The sequence below is a fragment of the Pseudorca crassidens genome, chromosome 2 (genome assembly GCF_039906515.1).
Source record: "Pseudorca crassidens isolate mPseCra1 chromosome 2, mPseCra1.hap1, whole genome shotgun sequence".
NCBI classification, from domain to species: domain Eukaryota; kingdom Metazoa; phylum Chordata; class Mammalia; order Artiodactyla; family Delphinidae; genus Pseudorca; species Pseudorca crassidens.
The window spans coordinates 46325369-46345429 of NC_090297.1; the positions used below are offsets into that span (position 1 = coordinate 46325369).

A 20061-nucleotide genomic window follows, 5' to 3' on the forward strand; every position below is an offset into this window, starting at 1 on the left:
TTCTGCCTATCTTCCAAAAAAAAAAAAAAGACTCTGCTCAGGAGTCACCTTTTCTGAGAAGCCTGTCTGATGCCTCCTCCTCCCCTAGCCACTGTTCGGGTTCCCAGCCATGTGCTGTCACAGTGTGTAATACTTGCCTCCTGGTGTTTACCAGACTGTTTACTTGCCCATTACAATAAACAGACTTGCTCCATCTAGATGAGTTCTGGGAAGTACAGTATGGTGTTTGGAAGAGGTTGAGCAAATACCTAATTTCCCAGGCTCACTTTCCTTATTTGAAAACCTGGGATAACAATGGTTTCTATCTATTTATCTATCTACCTACCTATAAAATTATCAGTATTACTATGATCTTTTCTATTTGTTCCCAGATCCATTTTTTTTTACATCTTTGAGTATAATTGCTTTACAATGGTGTGTTAGTTTCTGCTTTATAACAAAGTGAATCAGTTATACATATACATATTTTCCCATATCTCTTCCCTCTTGCCTCTCTCTCCCTCCCACCCTCCCTATCCCAACCCTCCAGGTGGTCACAAAGCACCGAGCTGATCTCCCTGTGCTATGCAGCTACTTCCCACTAGCTACCTACCCTACATTTGGTAGTATATATATGTCCATGCCTCTCTCTCACTTTGTCACAGCTTACCCTTCCCCCTCCCCATATCCTCAAGTCCATTCTCTAGTAGGTCTGTGTCTTTATTCCTGTCTTACCCCTAGGTTCTTCATGACATTTTTTTTTCTTAAATTCCATATATATGTATTAGCATACGGTATTTGTCTTTCTCTTTCTGACTTACTTCACTCTGTATGACAGACTCTGGATCTATCCACTTCATTACAAATAGCTCAATTTCGTTTCTTTTTATAGCTGAGTAATATTCCATTGTATATATGTGCCACATCTTCTTTATCCATTCATCCGACGATGGACACTTAGGTTGTTTCCATCTCTGGGCTATTGTAAAGAGAGCTGCAATGAACATTTTGGTACATGACTCTTTTTGAATTATGGTTTTCTCAGGGTATATGCCCAGTAGTGGGATTGCTGGGTCATATGGTAGTTCTATTCCCAGATCCGTTTTTGATTCTCTTTGTCTTGCTCTGGGATAAGGTTGACCCTTATGGACTGCATTACCTGGGCTCCCTTGATGACAGGCTTGGCTCACGGGAGGCCCTGGCAGGATGTGGAGCAATAGGAAGAGAGAGGCCTGGGGCATTTCTTTGCTGTCCCAGCACCACATTCCTGGCCGTATTTTGTGGTTGACGTCCTGCATGGGAGCTGTTTTTCATAGCTTCACTAACACTGTCTCTGTCCCTCCCTGTCCCTCTAGCCCTTGTGGTGCTAACAGCTCTCTGCTGTTGCCAGTGTCTGAGGATTCTCATCTGTTCCCTTATCTCTGCCCCTTATCTCTTCAACGGTCCTTTTACTAAAGTCTTTTTTGTTCTTTTCTGGACCATCTGTGGTGAACTTGGCTTCCCTGATGGATACAGTTTTCTCAATAGGGCTGTTGTGTGTGGCTGCTAGTGGTCACTTGAGTTTTATTCTTTTCCTCCTACTTTAATCAGACTGGCTGAGAGTCTGTGGCCAGCTTAAGCCAAAGCCCTCCTACTCCCCGTGAGCCATTTCTCCAGCCTGATGGGTGGTCCGTGCAGGTGTCTCACACATACTGATGGTCCCGGCCTCTGTGGTAAAGGAATGTTCCCAGGGCTGCCCCAGCTGGTAGAAGTACGGCCCCTTTTTCTAGAGGTTTTCCACCATACCCCCCTAACCCCAATTCTGATCTTCCTGCCATCCGGCTCCTTAGGGGTGATCAAGGCCAAAGAGAGATGCAAACGTGTGTCCTCTTTCCTCTTTGGGCCGTGCCTTAGTCTGCTAGGGCAGCCATAACAGAATGTCACAGACTGGATGGTTTAAAGCACAGAAATTTACTTGTCACAGTTTGGGAGGCTGGAAATCTAAGATCAAGGTATCATTCAAGGTATCAATTGTTTTGGTTTCTCCTGAGGACTCTGTCCTTGGCTTGCAGATGGCTGCCTTTTTGCTGTGTCCTCACGTGGTCTTTTCTCTGTCACACGTCCTCCTGGTGTCTCTTCCTCTTATGAGGACACCAGTCTAATCGGATTAGGGCCCCAACCTTATAGCCTTATTTAACCTTAATTACCTCCTTCAATGCTCTATCTCCCAAAAGAGTCATATTGAGGGTTAGGGCTTCAACATATGCATTTTGGGAGGGCACAGTTCAGCCCATAACAGGCAATGATGGAAAGCATGAAGAAGCAGACACACAAACTCAGACACTTTAGGCAGAGAAATGCCTTCTTTCTCCCTCTTTCCCTGAGGAAAGATGATTCTAACTTTATCAAAGCCCACAGATCTCCCCCAGGGCCAACTTTCCATCCTCCTGTGGTCTAGAGGGTAAGGCATGGGCTTCAAGCCAGATAGTCCTAGCTCTGCATTTACATGAGATGCAGTCAGGTCAATTGCTTCCCTTCTCTGAGTCCCTATTTCCTCACTTGACTGGGTTGTTAATTAAATGACTTAAGGCATATGGAAGCTGTGAGCAAACTTCTACCCCTCTGAGGACATTTTGGGAAGAAACTTAGGAGGATCTCTTCCAACTGCCATTTTTCAGACAGTGTGTAATTCGTTGTTACTTCTTAATAATTTGCTTTTTTTCCAGACAGCCCACACCTCCTTCCCTACCAATAGGCGTACCTTATAACCGTAAGCCTAACTCTAGACACCTCGGCTTCTAGAGGCAGGTGTAACAGGTGTGTGGAAGGAAGTGGGCATGCTGACCTCGTGCTGGGGTCCCAGGGATGAATCAAGCAAGGTCCTCACCCCCAGGGAACCCCGGCATGGCTTTGGAAAATGGATGAGAAACCATGGCGATGTGGTGAGGACAGTGTGGTGAGGGAGGGAGTGCACATAGGATCCAGTTTGGGCATGGATGGTTTTTGAGACAGGAGGGCTAGAGTGTCTGGGGAGGCTTTCTACAGAAGGTGAGGCTCCCCCTTTTATTTTCAAGTGACAGTAGACTTTATTGGCCTGGGACTCGGACACACTGGGGACCCTCCTCCATGGTGAGCGGTGAGGGTTGAAGATATAATCTGATAGTCACTTGTGGTAGAATCTTGGGTCCTGACTATGCTAGATAGTGGTGAGCCAAGGGCAGGGCTGGCTGGTAGCTGAAAAGCCCAACTTTTCGGGCTGTTGAATCCACACAAGGATCTGCGGGGAGAGGCAGGGAGTCCAGGGCTGGATGCGGAGCTTGGGGATGTGTGGGGCATGGGGAGGGTGAATCAGAGAAGCAGTCGGCTGTTAGCATCTCCCATCTGCTTTTGCAAGGACAGGGCACCACCAGGCTAGGGGAACCCTGTCTGGGTGGGCTGAAAGTGGCCGTGCATGGCGTGGGGCTGTGACTGTGGCTGAGATAGGTACTGCACTGCCCGAAAGGCTTAACATCGTGCTCTGAACTGCTGAGTAGGACTACAGGTTAGCTGCTCGGGTCCATGCTGAGGTGGAGGCTGAACGGTCCCATAAGCACAACCTGGGCTGCCTTGGAATTGTCCATGCTCTGGGCTCCCTTTGGAAGCAGCGGCTGAACCCATGTAGTGCTGGGTCATAAGCATCTGGGGCCCAAACATCAGTTTGGCTCTGTCAGCTGTCATGAGGTGATTGTGTCCTCCAGCTGTCCCCCACTTGCTGAGGGTGTGAGTTCCTGGGTGACAGTCAGGCTCTGCTGGTGCACAGCTGATGTCAGAGTGGTCAGGTCATTCTGCTCCTTTTGCCTTTGTTTTTCTTCTTCATGTAGAATGTTCTTGAGCTGCAGGAAAAGAGTGCTTTTCTTCCTGTTGGGCCAAAAGCTTCTCCTGAAATGTCAAGATTTGTCTCTTGGTCTCTTCCCATGACATTCTCTCTTCCATCTCCTTCTCTCTTCTCTCCTGTTCTTCTTTATCTTCTGTTGCATCATCTTGTCCACCTCTTCTTCCTCTTGCTGCTTGTGCCCCTGCACAAGGGGCACAATGGGCTGGTGCAATGCCCTGGCCATGACATTGGAAAGCTTGGGGTGCTCCAGGAGCATGGGCAGGGTGCTGCCTGGGGTGTTTGGGCAGTGGGCACCCGGCTTGGTCACTGATCACCAGACTTAGGATGGGCCCACCTTGTTTTTGCTTCCTCTGCAGCCTCCCTGGGGTTTTCTTTTTTTTCCCCACTCCCCAGAGGTATGGGAAACTGATCAGAATGAGTGGAGGACAGGACATTCCAGCAGACAGAATTACAGGAAAGTGAGAAACTTGCCCTTGAGTCGGAAGCAGAAGTGATGCTCTCAGACTTCCAGGAGGTTAGGGAAGATGTCTTGGGGTTAAATAAAGAGGACTCACGGGGACTGCGTTGAAGGAGGTGAGTGTGATGAAATGCCCCTGATGTGCATGGGAGTGAAATGCCTATGGGTGTGCATGTAAGCCAAGCACAACTTCTGGGGGCCTGGGTAGGATAATCTGGGGGTATGACAAGCTGGTGGGGGTCCCCCTGGGATCAGTCTGGACATCCTTACACAGTGGCTCCCGAGCTGCTATGCCCATTGTTCCCCTGGGCTGTTCTGGAGGCCAAATCTGTTGTAGATGTTATTGACTGCCATGTTTGTTGTGTCAGAGCCAGGGCCTGAGTGGAGTAGACCTCCTCTCCTCATTACCTCACTTGAGCAAGCACCATCATTAATGTTTGCTTTTCTTAAGAAATGTACTTATTTCTAGTTATATAAGCAATAGGTTCATCCTAGAAAATTGGGAACATACAGAAACATATACAAAGAAGGGAGTTAAAAACAATGTCCTGATATCAAAGAGATCTGATGTCAGAGTTTGCAGAGACACTTAACATTTTGGTGTAACTTCTTCCAATGCATTTTTTTTTCTTTGTACGTGTACATTTACGTGTACGTGCATAGAAATATAAATGTTCGTGTGTTTAAGTCATACAACCTGCTTTACATCAAGCTGGCATTAAAAAATGGGGTGGTATTAGTAGTCATAACTTGTATTTTACTGGCTCCCCCAAACCCTCTTTTGCAAAGGTCTCCTGAATTATTTCTGGGAAGTTCTACAGAATTTCTCATATGAACTCAGGAACTACTCTGTTTTCTTTACTTTCAGAATTGTGGTCCTTACAAAGATATTCACTCTGGAGGTCTCCAGGCCTCTGACTCTGCCTCGCTTTTGCTGCCAGGGCCCACCTTCAAAGCCTTTTCTAATGGGCACTGTTATGAGTCTTATAGCTGCCATGTACTTTGGCCCCTCCTGGTGCCCTGGAGCCATCCTCCAGGAACAGAGCACAGCTGAGCTCTCTGGAGCCTGTAGGAAACCAAAGCTAAGCTGAGATCCCTATAGAAGTGGGAATCTCTGACCCTTTTGGCTTATACTTTGGGGGTGCAAACAGCCCTGCTTTAGGTCCTATGTAGCAACGTCAGCCAGAGCTTTTTATTGAAAATGGTTGTGATAAATAGGCTTGAAAGATGGCCACCATCAACTCCTTCCCTCCCTGCAAGCACCTGCTGCTCCTCACATCAAGAAGTGAAATCTAGTCCCCAACCCTTTGAATCTGGTCTGGTCCTCGTGACTTACTACCAACAGGATGCGTCCAAAAGCATGTTCTGGGACTTCTGGGACTAGGTGATAACAAGGCTTGACACTACCTGAGTCTCTTGGAATGCTCATTCTTGGGTTACTTCTTCCCAGAACCCACCACCATATGATGAGAAGCCATATAGAGGGTCCACATGTAGGTGCTCCAGTTGACAGCCCCATCTGAGGGCACAGTCTGCACCAACCGCCAGGCATGTGAGTGCGCCATCTTGGATTCCCAAGGAGTCCAGCCTTCAGGTGACTCTAGCTAAACCCACCATTTGACCACAACCACATAGGAGACCCTGAGGGAAAACTGCCCAGTTAGCTCAAGGAACCATGAAGGAAAATGATAAATTGCTCTTTTAAGTCACTAAATTTCAGGGTAGTTTGCTACACAGTCACATAAGGTAAACAGCAGACTTTAGCTTCTCTCTTAGCTCAGATATATTCTGAGTTCCCCAGGAACTGCGTGACAGACACCCTGCCTTCCCCAGAACAGCCCCCGCCCAGCCTATGCATGAGGCTTTGTGTCTTGGTTAAACATGTCTGCCCAGCCCTTCCCTCCTGATGCTGACTACTCTCCCAGGACAATCCCGCTGGACTCATCCCATCATTCCACCTGCCATTTCCAGAAATGCCTCAATCCCAGGGGTATAATATTGCTTAAGCTCTAGCTGGGAACTCTGTACACAGATGAGGAGTTTACTTTATATACAATTGTATTTATTAAATTCTTTTTGCACTTAGTGTTGTATTGTGGTAACTTTCTAATGTCATTAAAAATTCTGCAGGATTAATATTCTGAATTTATATCATTAATCATTCACCTGTGTTTGGAAAATTGCCCCTACCTCTTTTTTGCTTACATTGTAAAAAAGGCTGAGATGAATATCTTTGTCCATAAGTCTTTACTCAGGTTCTCATCTTAAGGAAATAATTGAGTACTCAGCAGAGGGTATGTCTTTTTAAAAATGATGCATAATGTCAAATCATTTTTCAGAAAGAGTGTACCAAGTTACCCACCGCCAGTCAATTTGATAGGCAGAAATGAGAATAATAATGAGAATAATATCAACTGAAAGATTTTTTTTACTCTTCCACATTTCTGCTGTAATTTTTCTTCTTCTTTAGCCATTATTAGTTATCTACTATGTGCCAAGAAATCAGCTTGACCCAAGGAAGTGAAGAATTCGGTATATAACCCTGAGAGTGGACCATGTGGCTTGAGGAACAGAGTTGGTACCATGAGGTAAGGAGAGCACCTGTCCTGAGCCCAGTTTGGACTTGTTCCTAGTCACCCTGGTGGATCCTCAGTACACTGGAGAGGGTGCTATGTGGCAGTTTGGAAAGACAATGACTTTGGCATCAGATATGTCTATCTTCAAATGTGGGCTCTGACACTTACCAGTTATGTGACCTTGGACAAGTTATTTAAATCTCTTTAGCCTTAAGTTCCTCAAGTGTAAAATGATAAAAAAATGTGGTGTCCCTCTAAGTCTGTTGCTGGGATGAAAAGAATTAATAAAAAGTTAATAAACGTAAGCATCTTACATTGGTATCCATTCAGTAATCATCAAAGCCTGTTCTACCTCATTATCTCTCAGCCTCTCTCTCTCCCTCCCTGTTATTGCTCCTGCCCAGCTTCACTCCCCTCATATCGTTTCTCAGCTCTTTTACAGTCACCGCCCCGTAACTAGTCCCCCAGCTCAATGTCTTGTCCCTCCAATCTGTTTGCCACACCACCTGTGACTGTCTTTCTAGAATTAAATCTAATCATGTTACTACCTTACTTGAAATCCTTCAAGAGTTCCTTAATGTGATTGGGACCCGGCTCTTCCTAGCATTCCAGCCTCATCTCTTAACCTCTCCGCCTCATCACAGCCCGTAGCCTGGACCCACAGGGCTGCCTAGAGTCCCTGACACAGCCCTGTCTTCCCAGACCCTGGCACCTGTGAACATGCTGTTTCTTTATTTTGGACCCTTTCCTTCTTCTCCTGTTCAGGTAGTTATCTCCTACTCATCCCTTAGAAATTAGCTGAGGTGAGACTTTGCCTTCCCTGACCCTCAAGCCGGTCAGGTGGTCCCTCCTCAGGCTTCCCCATCATGGCACAAAGACAAGGAAGCACACAGTCCCCTCCCCCACCCTCCTTGTGGGCAGGAATGGCATCTTCATTCCTACATTCCTATTCAGAGCCTAGAACAGTGTTTCTCAACGTCTACAAACTGATTATGACTGGCTGCATAGCTTGTCTAACCTAGTGCAAAATGAAAATACAGAGCCCCTAGGTTCAAAATTTGCCAAGAATTCCAACATGGCAATGGCAGGGTATTAAGCCGAGTGCGGGCCCTCTGAGAGCTGAGCCCTATTGACGGCACATATTGCTTTGCCCAAGAAGCCACACCTACTATTGACATCTGGGGTCAGACAGTTGCCGTGGGGAGTTGTCCTGTGCACCGTAAATGTTTAGCAGCATCCTTGGCCTCTACCCATTAGATGCCAGTAGCACTCTTCCGCAGCTGGGGAGAGTTGGGGGAACGACCGATAATGTTTCCAGATATTGCCAAATGCCTCCTGGGGGGACAGGATCACCCCTGGTTAGGAAGCAATGGCCTAGAAGATCGTAGCCACTCAAGGCAGGTTCCTGTGCTCTGGAAGAGGTTAGGGCAAAAGTACTGCTGGGAACCAAACCAGCCTGAAGAAGGCTTCCTGGAGATGGGGTGTCTCAGGGAGAGTCTCAAAGGATAAGTAGGATTTGGATAAAACCTGCTACCTGGTCGAGTAAGCTGACTTAGCAAGAACGCTGAGGGGTACTGGGGGGGGGCAGGAGCATCTAATAAGGCAAGGAAGCCTTGCAAACCTCCAAATGAGTCACAGATCTGGTGGTTTCACATGAGTGGGCTGTGAGATTTATAATGAGAAAAGAACTTTGAAGTTCTTCCCTTGGAGTTTTTTTGGGGAGCCAAGAGCAAGGGAAGCCTTGAGGATCTCAGAGAACTGTGGGCCATAAAACCCTCGCTAGGCTTCCTTAAAAACAGGGGTCAGCCAACTGCCACCCTCGTTGCTTGCACCTGAGAACCATTGCTGATAGACCTAATGGCTTGCACGTGTCCCTGCCTTGGCCCGTGGAGCTGGTCCTGTGGCCTGTCTCCTCATCACCCTCAGATGATCCCACCCCGTGGGCTCCTGGGAATGCTGTAAACAGGTCACCTCACTGGTGTTGCTGGGGAGAGGGTGGTGGGATGGAATGCTATGGCTTTGGGGGTACAGAACCTAGGTGGTGAAGGCAGCTCTTATGTCTTGGGGTGAACAGTGGGAAATAATACATCAGGTCAGATGTTCAGGAATACAGTGAGTCTGGACCTGGTTGGATGAAAGGACTCACATCTTCTATTGGTTAAGACCATCTAGTGGAACCTTGATGCTAGTCAATAACCTCTGGTTCCCATAAAAACTGCTGTGTGGGGAAGGTGTTCTCCCAAGACGAAGGAAAGCATAGGTCAGATGAGATTCTAGGCGTTGCAGATCATGGAACCCTTCACTGAGTCAGGTCTTCTCCGAAGCATGCGTTCTTACTCACATAGTTGTGCCTGACTTCCAATCCTCTACGTTTTAGGCGTGTGACTTGGAAAAGTTACTTAACTTCTCTGTGCAACAGTTTTCTCATCTGTAAAATGGACATAAGAGTAATCCAGACTTCATAGGGTTAAACTGATCACAAAGATCAACCGAAATCTTGTGTGCGTGTGAAGGCACGAACCTCTCCCCAAGGTGCTAGAAAAGAATGCCAACTATAATATCCATGAAAAGTTTCTTGTGGTCACCTGTTTGGTCCAGGACCCTTTAAGTGAACCTAGCTCAGCCTCGTAATCAGAAACACTCTCCTATCAGCAAGCGTTCTCAGTTGTAAGCAATGAAAATGAACTCTGGCGCCCCCACGGGAGGGTGTTGGAGGCTCCAGAATCAGTAGACACTAGAGGATCGGCCTTGGAAGATAGACAGGGATCAAGGAACTCTTTGATTGTCCAGGAGACAAATAGCGGAAGGCAAGCATTCATCTTTTGGAAGACAGCCAGATGGTACCACCCATCAGTACCCTCACCACCAACGCTGGACAGCACAGCGACTGCGAGTGAAGCCTAAGCCTCATTCATCCAGGCAACTTTGCTGGGTGCTGCGAGCAGGAGAGAGGGAGGACTCCCCACAGCCACAGTGGCTTTCATCGTGAGTGTGGGCTGCTTCTTCCCATGGGCTTTCCTGTCACATAAGAAGACCCTTTGCTGGGTGGTTAATAAGAATTAACACATGACCCCCTATGTCCTACCTCTTTGGCTGCCCAACCTCCACTCAAAACATATGCTTCTAACATACACACACACGTCCTTCTTACTACTGAGAATGTATTTAGCTTCTCCACAAAGGAACAAAAACAAAAGCCTTACTGGTTATTGCATCCAGACTGTGCTTCCAGTTCTTTCTGAAACTTATGGATTCAATTGTAAAGTCCACTGTTACTGTGCCCCACATATATAAGAGTGGGGAAAATGGGGAGGAAAGAAGAGGAAACTTCAGTAAAATATAGGAATACCTGACACTGCAAGGAAGGCAATACAGATAGAGGCTCTGGTCCTTGTTTCTGCATAACTGACGTTTGTAGCTTTTTTTTTCCTACTATTTCATTCCAATGGTTTTTGCCTTCAGCCAGCCCTTCCCTGGTCACACTGGTGGGTAGCCCAAAGATTTAGTTTTGAGGGATATGAGCCCTTGGTTTCAGGCTGCAGAGTTTTCTACTAAACTTTGCTATTAGATACGGCAGAATCAGGGGGTCCCCAAGTTCCACTCTTACTACTCCTGTGTTCCTATCACTACAATAGTATTTTTCCTGGCCGGTGTGTTGACTGTCCTTCTTTTCAGTCTATATTCTCAGTGGCATAAGGACACTGAAATGAACAGAGGGTCGTGGTAAATTCAGTTCAGAGTGACCATTGTCATGTCCTCTCATGGAAGCGTTCTTCCCTGAAGAATAACTTCCCCCAGATCACTGAGTCAGTAAGGCCAAAAGTTGTGGGAACGGGAAGCAAGCTTGTGAGCCAGCGTGAGGAGTGCAACCTTCTTCAGTCCCTGTGTCCTTGACACTTTATGCTGGCAGCAGCATTACCATAAGTTGTTCACTTGTTGAGAGTATTATCATTTTTACAGGATGGTGCCCCACCTTGTGAGGTGTTACTCTGCTGGTGTGGTGACTGATTCTTCACCTGACCAGGGCACCATTCTGTGAGTACAGCAGCTCCTGGTAAAGCGCACATCCTAAAATAAATGAATCCTCTGTGTATAAAAACATTGCCTCACACTACTATATCTAAAATAGATAACTAATAAGGACCTACTGTATAGCACAGGGAACTCCACTCAATGTTCTCTAATGACCTATATGGGAAAATAATCTAAAAAAGAGTGGATATATGTATGTGTATAACTGATTCACTGTGCTGTACAGCAGAAAGTAACACAACATTGTCAATCAACTATACTCCAATAAAAATTAAAATGCTTCCTGGGTAGATGTCCCTTCTCTACGGTCCCTGGGTGGAGCTATAAAAACCTGCAGTGCTGGTGAGTCAGTGCACTAATCAGAGGTACCTTCCCATGGAGCTATAGGGATGGGCTGGTGGAGGAGACGAATTATGGCAGGAGTGTGCCTTCTGGGAGTGGAAGCATTTACTGGTGCCTTAAGAACCTATTGTGCCCGGTCCCACGTACACCACTTTCATCTGATGATGGAAAGCTGCTGGCCATGCACTTTATGGGCGGTGGCTTATATAACACCGTGTTCACAGTGCTCAGCTAGGTCTGAGGGCTTATTTCCTGTCCCATTTTCAGTCATTTAGTCTCCAACAGGGCCTAATAACAATACACACAATGCTTTTTAAGACGAGTGTGATTATTTGCTGAGTTGTGCCTGGATTTGTCGTTAGGCTTCAAGGCTTTTTACCCTGGGTCTTGTACTGAGGCTTGCTATAAGTGCCATAGAGCATTCCGACCTGGCACAGACACACTAAGTACTGTTGGATCTGCTGAGTCATGACAGGTAAGTCTAAGAACTGATTGCATTGCAGTCTGGACCAGGCAGAGAGGCTTCTCCTATTACGTGTTCCACTCAAAGCTGGTAGTTTACCTCCCGGATGGGTGAAAGTGGTAACACAAATGGAGTGTATGTCGCCTCCAAAATTCAGAGGCCCACAAATTATTGTGCTTCTTTTAAGTGGTAGGAAGTGCAAGGTACAAAAACTTAACATTCACTTTTGGGAGACTCTCATGACATGCCTTCAACCACTGGTATTCATGGAACTCACAGAAGTAAAGTCTCCCATTTTTGTGGGATTTCTCTCTCATCCCCTGGCTTGCTGTACTTTACCAAAACATCTACAGTACTTGCCATTTCCTATTTTTCTGGTCCTAATAAAATAATGCTAGTAATGTAGTGGAAAAAGAAAAGGGTGAATTCCACTGTGTAGAAATTACATATAAAAAAAATGCAGTGGACTAACATTTTGCCACCTGGATGGAAAGATGGTGAAGGTCTTTGTGGCTTAAATTGTGGCACAGACGAGGGGTTTTGATATTGTCTCGAGACAGACCAAGTATACTGCTCTTTCTGCCAGGTGAAAGCAAACTTCTTGCATTTCCTGATACTCATTGTAGAAAAAAGTTGGTCACTGCATACCAAGTGTTGGATGTTAATGGTTCACTCCGGTACGGAGCAAGTCTAGAACAACAGGTATTTTTGAGATATCACCTAATTCTTTTTATTCAAAATCAGCATTGCCCTTCAACTGTCAATCACTGGTGATGATGCCATAAGCCTCTGGCATCCCCCACTCTGTGTTCCCTGGGCCCAACAGATGACCTTTTTCTTCCCCTTTTGAGTTTGAAGCCCACTCAGAGATGGATACAGCAATCACAATTTATTATTGATAAAGGTGATTGGGGAATGTGGCTTTCGATCTGAGGCCAAGTGGGTTTGCTTATATTTCACCTCTGAATTTTGACTCTCTCCCAGTCATTGGCACGGTGGAACCACCGTGGGCCTTATCCTAGGGCTACAACTTGCCACAGTAAATGTAAGGCACAGAGAAGCAAAAACTATGCATTCCTTTAGGCAAACTGGTTTAGAAAATGAGAAGGACGGAGCCTCGTTGAGCATGTTGAATTCCTTCTCCTAGACTTACCAATTACATATCGCAGACGGTGGTGACTTTTTCTCCTCCCCTGGAGAAAAATCAAGTGAGGAATGGAAGAAGAGGCCAGCAGTGCTGCTCTAGTTGAAAGGCCTCCAGACAAAGACCTGCTTCTGGGGAGATGGCAGCTGTGCCCACATCCCTTCCTCTCACTGTGACTCTGCACAGCTGGCTCCAGTGGCGCCTTCTGTGAATCAGCCTGAGTATACCTTCCGCTCTGCATCGCTTGCCAGCAAGCCTCACAGGTGGCCTAGGTTACTGGCGTGTGCTTTGGCTTCCAGGGCATGTACTGATGGAGCGTCTCCCATCTTCAAGAGTGGGGGTAGAAAGCAGGGCCTCGTGTCCACCAATACTATGTACTGTGGGAAATTCCTCCCAAATTCCTCACAGGTGGCCTAGGTTACTGGCGTGTGCTTTGGCTTCCAGGGCATGTACTGATGGAGCGTCTCCCATCTTCAAGAGTGGGGATAAAAAGCAGGGCCTCGTGTCCACCAATACTATGTACTGTGGGAGATTCCTCCCAAATACGACTGGGGATGGGATATTGAACAACCGAAAAACTAAATAATTGGCACTCTACTCCCAGATGTGCCCACGTCTGTACACTCCAGATGAGGGTAACAAAAACAACTTCTGATTAGTAGATTCCAACCCACTGTCCTCACCATTTCTACTCCTTCAGCTCCTGGCCTGCTTATCACCAGCCCCATTGCCTGGCTCTGTGCTCTGGACTAGGTTTCAGAACTCTCCTTCAGGACATACGTTGTGACAGTCGTCTCCCTGTAACTGCAGAAAAATGGTAATTCTCCTTGCCCTCCTGCCTTCGCCTGGGGCTCTGTGGATCTCATCAGGACTCGTTTAGTTCCGAATATCCAATGCTGACTGAGCGTTTGCTCCGTGTTCGCATAGTTGCCAGTGCTGAAGACACAGGGTAGAGGAAAAGCAGTCTCTACCCTTTCAGTACTTCCGCTCCTGAGGGGAGAATAACTGTCATTATTCTCTATTTGGGTATCTTAATGTTATGATAGAGCAGCTCAGACTGGGGGTAAAGGAAGACTTCATGGAAGGGAACGGTTTCATGATGTTGGCTAGGGTGTTTGTGTTCCTAGGGCTGCCCTAATAAAGTACCACAAGCTGGGAGGCTTAAAGCAACAGAAGTTTATTCTTTCATAGTTCTGGAAGCTAGAAGTCTGAAGTCCAGCTTTTGGCTGGGTTGGTTCCTCCAGAGGTTCCGAGGGTGAATCCGCTCCATGTCTCTCTCTAGCTGCTGGTGGCTCCCAGAGATCCTTGATGTTCCTTGGTCTGTAGCTGCATCACACCAATCTCTGCCTCCGTCTTCATGTGACTTTCTCCCCATGTCTGTATCTCTTCTCTTCTTCTTATAAGGACACCAGTCATATTAGATCAGGGCCCATCCCAATCTAGTATGGCCTCATCTGAAGTTGGTCACATCTACAAAGACCCTATTTCCAAATAAGGTCATAATCACAGATACAGGGGTTTAGGACCTTTGTGTGGGACACAGTTCAACCCATAATAGTGCTAAATTCTTCAGAGATTTCTTTCAATTACATTTCCTTAAACCTAATGCAATTTTTTTTGTCTTTGAAATGAAGAGTACGTTTTAGAAGCAGTTTCTCTTCTCAAGTTTTCTATTCTAATTATCATCATTCTGCACAATTTTTAAAATTTAAGATTCTACAGGCTGCAGGTCTATTAGAAAAATGTTCTCCAGTTATGGATGTGGCCTGCTTCAAAGAAATCAAAGGAACTGTTTGAACTCTCACCCAGGAAGAAATAAAACATTCCTGAACTGAAATATGAAGAGTCCAGGTAGGGTAGGAATTATCAAATGAAAAGGCTTATTTTCCAGGAGGGAAAAAAACCCCAAATAAATAAAATGGCCTTCACATCTAGGACATGGCCAAGCCTCCATAAAGGAAAGAGAGATCCTACAAAAATATTTATTTCAGTTCAATATTTATGTCTTCAAAGGTCTTATTATTAAATAGAAATAATAACCTTTCAATTTCATACAATTAATGGCAGTTCACTAAGTGATTTCATGTAGTAACTTAGTTGTGCCTTAAACTATTGTGAGAGACACTGTTTTACATACAAGGGAATTGAGGCAAACCAGAGAGATGAACTGACTTGTCCAGGGTCAGATGACTAGTCAGCTGACCATGGAGTTGAGAGCCCTGCCTCTCTGGACAAAAGTTCCAAGTAATTCTGCAGGGCGTGCTAGTGGAGGGTGTGGGTTCTTCTTTATTTGACTTTTTAATTCTTCATGGAACTTGAATTTGATAGAGCAATTGCTAAATCAATCTCTTTGAGCCAGAACTTTTCTAAGTGCTGGGGTTACATAGTTAGTGCCCCCAAGTAATTCACAGACATAGAAACCAATAGTTTCATTAGAACTGATATTCCCACCAATCGAAGTGTCGTGATAGACGGTGCCCTGGTGCCGAGGATCCCATGGAGGGGCAAATCCACCTGCTCGTGGGGGAGAGGATGGGTCTGCCTAGGGTTCACAAGTTAGGGGACCCACACTGAACCCTGGGGGACAAGGAGAGTAAAGCAGGCAGGGTGGGAGGTGGGAATAATGAATGTCTGCCTGTGGGGGAAATGTGGGGTGGGTGGTGTGGAGGAATGGCAAATGATGGTTCTGTACAGGTAAGCAGGGTCCCATTGTGAGGGTCTTGAATGAAAATCCACATGTCTTAGACGTCATTTAGAGGGCAATAGAAGGGAATGGACAGGAAATGGGGAGGAGAAGAGGTTATTTTTAACCAGTGGCTCTCAGCTGGAGACAATCTGCCCCCTTCCCTCCTCCTCCCCATCCTGGATATTTGGGAGTATCTGGGGACAGTTTTGGTTATCATGATGGTGAGTAGGAAGTTGCTACTGGCATCTTGTGGGTAGAGGCCAGTTATGCTACTAAATATTCTACCATGTACAGGACACTCTCCCTCAACAGAGTTATCCAGCTAAAAATAACAATAGTGCCAAGGTTGAGAAACCCTGTTTTTTTTAAAAATAAGTTTATTTATTTATTTATTTATTTATGGCTGCGTTGGGTCTTTGTTGCTGCGCGCAGGCTTTCTCTAGTTGCAGCGAGCGGGGGTTATTCTTCGTTGTGGTGCATGGGCTTCTCATTGCGGTGGCTTCTCTTGTTGCAGAGCACGGGCTCTAGGCACGCGGGCTTCAGTGGTTATGGCACGTGGGCTCAGTAGTTGTGGCACACGGGCTTAGTTGCTCTGTGGCAAGTGGGACTTCCTGGACCAGGGCTTGAACATGTGTCTCTTGCATTGGCAGGAGGATTCTTATCCACTGCGCCACCAGGGGAGCCCCAAGAAAACTGTTTTAAACAAGGGAATGATATTTCTTTTTGTGTGTGTGTTAGAGAAACAACGGAAATTGCTATAAGAGCTTGGGAATTGCTATGTGACCCAGCTACCTTATTTTGAATGTTCTTTCTGCTGTAATAGACTGAATATGTGGTATTTTCACATTCTGTTTTATTCTTACTCTCCCTATTCCACAATTATCAGAAGGTACTCTCTGAGCTCATAGTCCCCTAGAGTTGTGCGTGCACAAACTGTACCTGAAGGAATAGAGTTTAACTTTTTTTGCAGGTTTTTTTTTAATTCAAGTATAGTTGATTTACAATGTTGTGTTAATTTCTGCTGTACAGCCAAGTGATTCAGTTATACATATAGACCTTCTTTTTCCATTATGGTTTATCTCAGGAGATTGAATGTAGTTCCCTGTTCTATGCAGTACAGGGACGTTGTTGTTTATCCAATCCGTACATAATAGTTTGCATCTACCAGCCCCAAACTCCCAGTTCACCCATCTCCTCCCTCACCCCAGCAGCTACAAGTCTGTCCTCTCTGTCTGTGAGTCTGTTTCGTGGATAAATCCACTTGTGCCATATTTTCGAGTCCACATATAAGTGATATCATATGGTATTTGTCTTTCTCTGTCTGACTTACTTCACTTAGTATGACAATCTCTAGGCCCATCCATGTTACTGCAGATGTCATTATTTCATTCTTTTTTATGGCTGAGTCATATTCCATCATGTATGGATATACGCACACCACATCTTCTTTATCCATTCGTCTGTCTATGGACCTTTAGGTTGTTTCCATGTCTTGGCTATTGTGAATTGTGCTGCTGTGAACACAGGGGTGCATGTATCATTTTGAATTAGAGTTTTTTTGGACATATGCCCAGGAGTGGGATTGCTGGATCATACGGCAACTCAAATAGAGTTTATATTTGATGAATGAACGCACAAATGAACAAATGGTTGGGCAGTGCAAAGAAGGGAAAACGAATTGCATAGCAGGTGATGCGGAAGGAGAAACTTGTCGTTAAAAATCCCAGCAAGGTATCACACTGAATTCCCAGAGTGCATTGGGGTGGAAACAAACAGCTCTCTGCCAGGGCCCTCTTGGCTGACACTTCAGAGTCTCTGCTGGCGAGGAGCCCTCGGAATGGAAGCTGGGTTTAGACACTGGAAAATTACTAGGTTTTCTGGTCTCCTGTGTCCTCTGCAGCTTTATCTGTGTGGCTTTGTCAGGGTTTCCATCATAGGCCCTGGATGTGGGGCTAAGTGACCTGTAAAACCTGACTCCAGGCTAAAGCTGGCAGGAACAGAGCCTGCTAAGATGCAATGAGTTTGACTTGTGGAGTCTTCGGTTGGCTTCTTTGCTTAATTGGGAGAACGCAACTAAGAAATACAGAGGTTTGGTGCTCCTTCTGTCTCTAAGGACAGGCACAGGAAAGCTTCTGCTGCAGGGAAGGAAAACAGGCCCGTCGCCAATGCAGAGCTCTGGGAAAGAGTGGTTTGGAAAGTGTTACCCACCAGAAGTTGAGAAATACTACTGAGCAGGTGCCAAAGGCAGCTCTGTGACCTGGGCCAGCCCCTTGCCTGCCCGGGCCTTCATGTCCCTGTGGTTAAATTATGTGGTCCTTATGGCCAGCTTTTGTCCCTGAGTTGGGGTGCTCTAGGATGGTTACAGCAAAATAAAATGCATGTTTAAAGCCAGGCGTCACATGTAAGCCCTCGTCACTCAATGGTGACATTCATTTATTATTTCAGTCATTGCCTATTATTACTTCTTTGTTCAGAATGAGTAGTCTGGAAGTATAACTGAATCAGACCCTGCTCCAGATACAGGCACTGTACTTTGCCCAAGGATACACATGGGAAGATTCCTGACCTCATGGGGGGGGGGGTCTTAGTTTCTTTATTTTTAAAGTCGGGAAAATAATACCTAATTTATGGCATAGGGATGAAATTTAAAATGCTATAACTTATAAAAAGACTGTAACACTGTCTGGCAAAAAAAAAAATGAGTTCCTTAAATAAAAGCTTTATATTACTAGAATTAGTACTACTACAATAAAAACACAATGTGACAAATGCTGTCCTTGGGGTATATACAATACTGTAAAAACTCAGAGGTGTGACTGCTTGTGTTTGAGAGTGGGTGGAAGTGGGAGAGGAGTCAGGGAAGGCTTTGTGGAGGAGGTGACATGACCTGAGAACTGAAAAACAGATTATAAATTTTCCAGGCAGAGAAGAGAGGAGAGAACATTCGCCTTAGCAGGAACAGCATCTGCACAAGTATTCAGTGTGCACAGCCGGTTTGGAGCGTGAGGACACACGTTTGTATCCTGATCACAGGGCACAGGTCAGAGGGAGGGGTGTGATGGCTCCGTGGACCATCCTGTCTGAACCAATCCTTTCTTCCTTCTTCCCAACCTTGTTCCCTTTCTCATTTTCATTTTAGAACATTTTAGTACATGCAGATTCTTTGGTGCCCAGATAAACTTCCTGAGGGAAGGAACTGGCCCTGCATCACATGGCGAATTAGTCACAGTCCTGGTCTTTGGGCCGCAGCCCTGGCTCTGGGCTCACTGCTCTCCCCTGGAGGATGTGGTCTTTTCTAGGCTTCTCTTCCTCCATCAGACCTGACTTCCCACCTCTGGATCTGCCAGTTCTCTGCCGGCCCCCTCTACCCGACTGCTCACCCTGCTGGACAGCTCACCCCCATAAAGTTCTCTTAAAAATCTTTTATGACTCCTTAGTACAGGCTCCAAGTCTACCCTGTGCCATATGCGGGCTTGTTAATTCCTTCGAGGGTCCACGTGTGGCACATCTTGGGGATGGAGGCTCAGATCTACAGGGTAACAACTGCTTTCACTCTGGGGAAGTGTCAGTAGATGTCTGCTTTCCAGAGTGAGGGACAGGGGTCAAGCCAAGAGCTGGAAGCTGGCAGGCAAGCACATTTTGAACACCTGCTATTCCCAAAGATCATGCTGGCTACTTTTATATCTGAAATCGAGATTCACAGCCTGACAGTGTTACTAAACACTTTGGATAATTTACTCAAATTTTCCAAGCCTCAGTTTTCTTACACGTAAAATGGGATAATAGTATTGATTACTCCAGAGAGGGTAGATCAGATTGCTCAGCGGCGTTGAGGGGCTCAGCTTTGAATATTCTCATTGATCTGCTCGGGTTTGTAGGAGACTCTTAGACTGAACAGATAATTCCTTGGCTCGTCAGTTGAATGGCTTCCCCATGAGCACTGGACCTTGAGTTAGGACTAGGAGCCAGAGGCTCTGTGCCAACTTGGGAAGATTTGGGGTCAGAAGAGAAAATTAATTGCAAGGGACATAGCCCCCGCTTCCTCCCTTGTGTCCCTGGGAGGGGGGCTCAGGGCACAGTGAGGAGACCCTGCTCAGGTTCACCCAGGTCTGTTAAAGCTGGCGAGACAGAGAGAATATCTGTAAAACCTCCTTCTTTCTCCCAGCCAGGTCCACTGGGCTGTGTCTCTTGTGCCTGGGAGGCATGTGCTGTCAGGGAAAGAACCTGACTTTGGAGTTAGCCGGGGTCTCCCTTTTGCAGCTGGGTGTCCACAGGCAAGTCACTTAACCCCCCAGCTTTCCTCCTATGTGAAACAACATTCATGTAGCTTTCCTGAGGGGTAGATGACCTGGCACACAGGAAACACTCTGTAAATGGTAGTTCCCTCCTTCATCCCACTAGAAATACCTTCTCCCCCTAAGGACTGCCACCCAGCCCCAGGGCACAGCTCAATAAAATCCCCATAACATTCAGCTTTTCTGGGCCCAGCTTCAGAAATTACAGCGAGTTGATTCATCACATTGTTTGAA

General features: G+C 46.2%; 1 pseudogene; it reads right to left on the reverse strand.

The window, feature by feature from the left end:
* Positions 1–3121: 3121 nt before the first annotated feature.
* On the reverse strand, positions 3122–4587 carry LOC137208858 (G protein pathway suppressor 2 pseudogene; annotated as a pseudogene).
* Between the last annotated feature and the right edge of the window lie 15474 nt (positions 4588–20061).